This window comes from Opisthocomus hoazin, chromosome 4 (assembly GCF_030867145.1).
Source record: "Opisthocomus hoazin isolate bOpiHoa1 chromosome 4, bOpiHoa1.hap1, whole genome shotgun sequence".
Classification (NCBI taxonomy): Eukaryota; Metazoa; Chordata; class Aves; order Opisthocomiformes; family Opisthocomidae; genus Opisthocomus; species Opisthocomus hoazin.
Window position 1 is genome coordinate 2,296,905 of NC_134417.1, and position 7,110 is coordinate 2,304,014.

The 7,110-nt window shown below is 54.4% G+C and overlaps 1 protein-coding gene across 4 annotated transcripts in view; it reads right to left on the reverse strand.

The window, feature by feature from the left end:
• KLHL24 (kelch like family member 24) overlaps positions 1-6,856 on the reverse strand; it is a 29,593-nt gene extending 22,737 nt beyond the window's left edge. The window contains exon 1 of one of the 4 annotated variants that reach the window (XM_075417571.1): positions 6,562-6,856. The gene's annotated coding sequence lies outside the window, so the exon portion shown is untranslated. Of the gene's footprint in view, positions 1-737; positions 1,306-5,287; positions 5,529-6,561 lie in introns of those variants that run through there. The other 3 variants (XM_075417573.1, XM_075417570.1, XM_075417567.1) reach the window with 3 other exon arrangements.
• Between the last annotated feature and the right edge of the window lie 254 nt (positions 6,857-7,110).

Sequence of the window (7,110 nt, forward strand, 5' to 3'; positions counted from 1 at the left end):
AGGCGGGGCTTGAATATCTCCAGAGAAGGAGACTCCACAACCTCCCTGGGCAGCCTGGGCCAGGGCTCCGTCACCCTCAGAGGGAAGAAGTTCTTCCTCGTGTTCAGCTGGAGCTTCCTCTGCTTCAGTTTGTGCCCGTTGCCCCTTGTCCTGTCACTGGGCACCACTGAACAGAGTCTGGCCCCGTCCTCCTGACCCCCACCCTGCAGATATTTAGAGGCATTTCTAAGGTCCCCTCTCAGCCTTCTCTTCTCCAGGCTGAACAAGCCCAGCTCCCTCAGCCTCTCCTCGTAGCAGAGATGCTCCAGTCCCCTCCTCATCCTCGTAGCCCTGCGCTGGACTCTCTCCAGTAGCTCCTCATCTTTCTTGAACTGGGGAGCCCAGCACTGGACACAGCACTGCAGATGGGGCCTCACTAGAGCAGAGTAGAGGGGAAGGAGAACCTCCCTGACCTGCTGCCCACACTCCTCTTGATGTACCCCAGGATCCCATTGGCCTTCTTGGCAGCCAGGGCACACTGCTGGCTCATGGTCAACCTGTCGTCCACCAGGACACCCAGGTCCCTCTACACAGAGCAACACCGTGGAGCTGTGGCGGGCAGGTGGCCGGCTGCACGCTCCTTCCTAGAAGGACGACCTCTCCCTCCCGCCCAGAGAGAGGAAGAACTGCCAATTTCTCCACTTGCTGCCACCTCTCCTGAATGTTGGACATCGGTCCCAGGCGCAATACGTCCTTACCTGTCAGTGAGCCTACGCAATCTTCTGGCCGCGGGGTGTTCCTCGCTTTGCCTCCTTAGGCCCTCCCGGGCAGCGTCCGCAGCCGCGCGCTCGGCACGGCAGCTGTCGGTGCTCCCTCGCTGGGACCGTCGGGAGAGCGGCGTTTGCTCAGGACTCTGGCACTGATCCGCTCCCGAGCAAACCAGCCGCGGATTTTCGCGGGCTGAAGGAGCCCCGCTTTTCCCCGGGGTCAGGTGAATCGCAGCTTGGCTGAACAGCTGGAAGCACTAATTCGAAAGCTAAGCTTCTGAAAGCAGACCCAAAATGTCCATTGGTTTTGGTACGTAAATTGTTTTCACAAAGATCTGAAAAAGTTGAAACCTTCACCCATTTTCCTGCTGAGCTAGAACTCAGAACCGCTTCACAGATTTAATGAGAAGTGAGACCGTCCAGTCAATTTTTCATCCCCTGGCTGGAAAAGCAAGAAGGACCCCAAACAACAAAAACAGCAACGAGAACACCAGCCGGCAGCTCACCTTGTGCAGTGCAGTCGCGCTGCGGCGACTTGTTTCACCCACTGCATATGAGACAGATTAGTAACCTGAAGCGGTACTTGTCACAAAGACACCGACTCTAAAAAGTGTATGACCTAAGAAAAATGCGTTGCTTAAAATAGATCCCTTATCTGATCTGTCGCCTAGTCTGCCCCAGCCCTGCGGGTCCGGAGCCCTCGGGGTCGGTACGGCTGCGCGGAGTTCGCTTCAGCAAACGTAGGCGGGGATGAAAGGAACGAGACATGGGAGGGAAAAACAATTAAAAGAGGCCAAGAGATCTCTGAACCGGCTTGAAGGAGCTGTCCGAAGGGAGTATGTTTACCCCAATAAAAACAGCACGTGGCAGAAATACCTCGTGTGAAGAGGGTAAATGGAGCATTTAAAAGGAAAATACTAATTAAAAATACTCATGGGGCAACCGGTTGTTTCATAACGCGCGGATGCATGCGCGCAGCCACATCCAGGCGCTTCCAGCCCCGAAAGCCAGCGTCACCGAGGATGTCTGGCATTGAGGGTAGCTGAGTTGCTCCTGCATCCCACTGGCTTCATTCCTCCGCTGGCGGGGGGATTGGCTGGTCTTGCTCAAGCTGCTGAGCATTCCCCTCAAAATAAGCAGTTGCGCGCTGCCCGAGAGGCTGAAGGCAATTATTAAAGATTACTCAGTTCTATAAAGCTTCGTTAATACTTTTTTAACAACGTAAAGTACTTGCAAAGCATTCAGGCCAATATTTTCTGAAGAGGTCAGTGATTTTGGAGATTCTGAAGGCCTCTTCAGGGCACTGGAAAGGTTACAGCCTAAAATTAGAAGCCTGCATGAAAAATTTTGGCACGCATCCACCGCTGCCGGTGTGTTTTTCTGGCGGTGTTGAATTTGAATACCACCACCGTCGGGCACTCTTCACACACGTTTCAACGATGCGGTGTGCCACTAAACGGGTCAGTGCATTCCTCCAAATAAAGGCAGTAGCTATTTTGAGAAGTGGGGAGCCGGTACGCTCCTGAGAATTTTCCCCCGCTGTGGAGAGCAGCTTAACTCCTTACCGGGTTTTTCTAAAATTAAGCAAAACCCAGATGGTTTTCAAGTAGTTCAAACACGCAGAAGATGAGAGGAAAGAAAATCCATGATCTCTTTTGGTAGCTGTTTACTGCTGATGGACACGTGTGCCAACCGGCCGGGGGAAAGCGAGCAGCACGGCCATCGAGAGACAAGGGCGGGAAGGTGGAGAAGACCATGGAGGGAGACAACGGTCAAAGAGCCACGTCCCTTACCCCGATCGCAGACCGAAGAGCAACATTAAACAGGGAACAATGTTAAAAATCCCGAATGCAGCATGAGGGTTGTATCACCGGATAAAAGAGAGCATTCAGACACTTAATTAACGATGGAGGAGAGGTGCAGGCCAGCGACTGACGATGAACAAGCAGCGTAAGGAACGTTAGGAAGAGCTGTGAAACAAATGGGGCAGAGATGAAACAAATCCTGCTCAGCACAGGGAGGGAGAACAGATGCTGGTGCTGCTGGGAACTGTTTCAGTGGACAGAAGGCTTCCAAAAGAAAGAGGCGGCGCTGGGTGACAGCAGCGTTGCAGATCCTGACGCGAGCAGGCACCAAACGTAATGGCAGAAGCCATTCAGCAGGATCGCAAACTAAATAGTCAGTACGGAGCGAAAGGTGACGCTAACAGGGATTTGGAAGGAGGAGCAGAAGAGTGAGTTCAGCAGCTCTTGAGGAATTGTCTTTTTGAATATGCCAGGAAAAAGCGCTAAGGTGCGCTAAGTGAAAAGGAAGAGGTGTACGGAATTAGCATTAAAAAGAAGCGGCTGGGTTTAGATGAGGAGGGAAGCACAGCAAAGTCTCTTCACGTGGTAAAAGACCTCTCAAAGAAATTCAGAAAACACCCCAAAACTTGCTAAAATCCTTCCCCTGACTTCGAACAGACTGTCGCCGTCGTCCTGCCAAAAGCCCCGTGGGCCACGCTGCCTTCAGCCGCTCTGCGGTGGGTAATCGGCTTTTGGGGTGGATGGGGCTTTTCCAGCACCGCGAAGGGCCCCGGCAAAGCGGCTCTCCCTGTCCCCAGACACGGCGTAACCGTCCTGTCCACTCCGGCTGCCTCCGGGGATGCCCCGCTCCCCCGGCCCCGCACCTCTGCCCAGGCTTCCCCGGGTGGCTGGCGAGGCGGCAGGAGGAGTGTGGGCCCCGCCACGGGGAATGAGATGGGGCACCATGCCCATCCCCGCACGCCCGGTGCCGTCCCACCGCCCACACGCTCCGTGCGCGCTCCCGCTCGGCCGGACGCAGCGCGCGTACTTCCCTCGTGCACAGAAGCCACCTGGCAAAACACGGGTAACGCGTTGGCCAATTCAGCCCTGCCACGAGCGCCGCGTGTCCCCTCCGGCCACCCCGCTCCTCGCGAGGCCGGGCCCTGCTCCCGGCCCCTGCAAACCCCCTCTCGTCGCGCTGGTCCCGCCGCAAGCCCCTCGGAACAAGGCTGTGCCAGCAGCGCTCCTGGGCAGAAAACGTGCGTCTGATTTTTGCACCCGGTATCTCCCATCTCCCGAGCCTGGGAGAGGGCTGTGGGTGTGGAACCGCAGAGCTGAGAAGAATGAACATTGCATCACTGCTGCTGTAAACACCGAACTCTTTCTGGTTTTTACAGCACTTCCAGTATCGAGACACCGTGAAACCAGTGCCTAACCAAGGGCGACAGAGTCTGCTGGTGTTTCTCTGGTTCTTCCCTTCAGAGAGGAAGAAGAGGCAAAGAAACAGAAGCGGTTTGAGCTCTTGCTGGCCACACAGGCGAAGACGTGAAGGGAGCTGTTGCTGCAGAACGGCAGACCGACAACACGTGCGATCCCTAACCTAGCAAAGCGACGTAGGTTCCTGGCAAAAGCAGTTCCCCGAGCCGACGTGGCGTTATCGCAGTGTTCCCACCCAGCCCCGTAACCTCAAGCCCAACCACAGCCCCACAATTGTTTGCATGAAGCATTTTCTCACGAGAGCGTTTTTTCACCCGTCCCTACGCCACAGGCCTTCCCTGCATGCCTCGCCGCCCCAGAACTCCAGCTCTGCCCTTCAGCCACGCTTAATAGCTCTCTCCTCCAACCGTTCGCCAACGCCAGGCCCAGTTAATAGGCAGGAGCGTTGCACCTCTTCACCTCCGAGACCTTCAGGCATTTCTCAAGTTAAACAAACCCTTTCTCCTACCCGAGTGACCGTGAAAAGCTTTGCCCGCCGGTGAGGCAGAACATACGGCCAGTTTCCAATAAACGCTACGCGCAAGCCACTCTCCCAGCTTTGGGAATCTCAGACTTGCAAAGCTCCCGGTGACCACGCTTGCAGGTCCGTGCCACCAGCCGCTCCTGGTGCAGCACATGCCCCTCCGGCAACAGGCTGGGGGACAGGTCCTAAGCCTACAGATGGCTTAGCTTGGACTAACGCCCTTGCTGCACCCATAGCGGCTGCGGGACAGCAAGCTCCCAGCTGCAGGACTTTCCAACCCGCGTGCCGAGGAGGTCCTCACGCTGCTGCGCTGCTGCTGGGCCTTCGGGTTGGTGCTCGGGCAAATCTCTGGATGACCTTTGTCACCTTCTCCTTTTGGCTACCCCTGCACTTTGGTCATCAACAAAGCTTCATCTGGTCAAGTTAGCCCAGGGAGGGTTGGTTCACCAGGAGCTCCCTGATTTCCTCCTCCTCTGCTTGCAGCCAGACACGCCGAAGGGCACGGCGCCCGTTTTCTAAGACACATCCAGCTGCTCCTCCATTACTGGCACTCTGGTGCCAAGCAAGCTCTCTCCAGGCTGACCAACAAGACTTGGCTCTCAACGGACGGAGGAATCGTGGGATGCCTGAAAGACAACTGGCAAGTTTGTCCTCAAGTCCCAGGCTTCCTGCACCCAGCAGGGCAGCACAGAAGAAAGCCCCTTTGTAACCAGAAATCTCTGGTGGGACTCACCAGCCCAGTGTTCCCAGCATGGAAGAAATCATCCCTATATCCAGAAATCACTGATGGGACTCACCAGCCCGGTGTTCCCAGCACAGAAGAAAGGCCCCTTGTATCCAGAAGTCACTGGTGGGACTCACCAGCCCGGTGTTCCCAGCACAGAAGAAAGCCCCCTTGTATCCAGAAGTCACTGGTGGGACTCACCAGCCCGGTGTTCCCGGCCTGAATGCTGCTGCCTGGTCTGGAAGCGGTGGCTGCCGTGGGCATGGACGGATGGGGAGGGACGTGGAGACAGCCACTGTGCCGACACAGCTGCTTTGGAGCAGCACTCCAAATCCCAGCCCAGATCGACAGCCCGGTCACCCCGTCCTTCGTAAACAAGCTTTGGAGCACCTGCTCTGATGCCTAAAATGGGACTGTTTCGGGACCTGACACGCTCCCGGGGAAGAGCCTACGTCCTTCTCGAAGGAAAGCGCGCAGCTCTATTAAAATGCTAAGCCAGGCTAACGCAACTTCAGACCGACCATCCCGGACAAAGATTTGTCATACAAAGACAGGAAAGAAAATGGTAGCCAGAGGAATCCCAGGAAAAACACGCTTAATGAAGGTTTGCAGATTCCAGTGCAGTAGCGAAATCAACATGTTGTTTTGCCAAGAAAACGTTGTGAAATCTGTGGTTTGTTCTTTGATCCTAAGCCTTCCCTACCCATCTATTCACAGGCAGTATCATTAGACAGAAACGACTGTAAAAATCAGATTGGTTAGTTGGTGAGCTTCTGATAATAAACAGATTGTTTTGTCGTGTCACGGCCGGCTACTAGATTTTTCTGGCATAAGTCAATATGGTACTGAACCTCGAAGAGAAAATGGAAGATGTAAAATATTGCATATGATATGACAGGCTTTCTTAGCCTTTTATATTAACATTTTAATATATAGGAGACAATATTTTATAATTTTAAAAGGGGAGGAGAATTGAAATGAGGAACAGGTTATTACTGTAGGCAGGAAGCAATAAAAAGGTGAATAAATGTCTCATGTCTTTAGATCCTCGTAATATGTATGCTATTTATATTTTTTCCTAAAATTAATTAAACCTAGTAATGCCCATCTTTTTTTTTTCTAACACAGAAGCACATTAACGAGAGTATGACATTCTGAAGCTCTTTCGTCTGTCCCTGGGACAGATATCATGGAAATGGAAATTGCACTGGAATACAAATATGCTCCACTCTCTTTCTAATGGGAAAATTAAATTGTTTCAAATCAATATTGACCGGCAGAAAAATTCAAGTGGCATTTTTACAGTTAAGAATCTAAAATTAGAAGCGACAGACTTTTAAAAGTTACCTGCTTTCCCAAGTCTGAGAAGACCGTGGTCCCCTCTCTCTCCAATGTCCCACCTCCAAAACGTCGCAGGTAGTGAGATGCGCCCCGGCTCCCTCCCGACGCCCGCTAACGCTGAACCCGGCCTCCACCTCCCTGCCCTGATACCAGCGGCACAAGGGTCCGTCAGGGTTTCCCAACCCGAAGGGCTGCGGCGTTCCCGAGCTCCTCGCCTGGCCTGGTGCAGCTGTCCCAATGCCCTACATTCCAGACAGCTTCCCTGATGGATTGCACGGCCCCGGACGCGACGGCCACCACGGAGCTTTCACAGCAGCTCCCCTGCCAGCCACCAAGGTCTGCAGCCGCCGCGCTTTCGGCTCCCGGGGTATGTCAACACTGCGAGTGAACCGGAGCCCGTGAGCTTGTGTAAGCACATCTCGCCCGTGCTCTCGCAGCTTGCCACGCGTGCTCCTGTCCTAGGCAAGCCACCGCTCGCCGGCAGCGTGGCACGGCCCGGGCCGGCTCCCTGGGCTCAGCTGAGGAGCTCCCTGCCACGCTCAGGCACCCACCAAG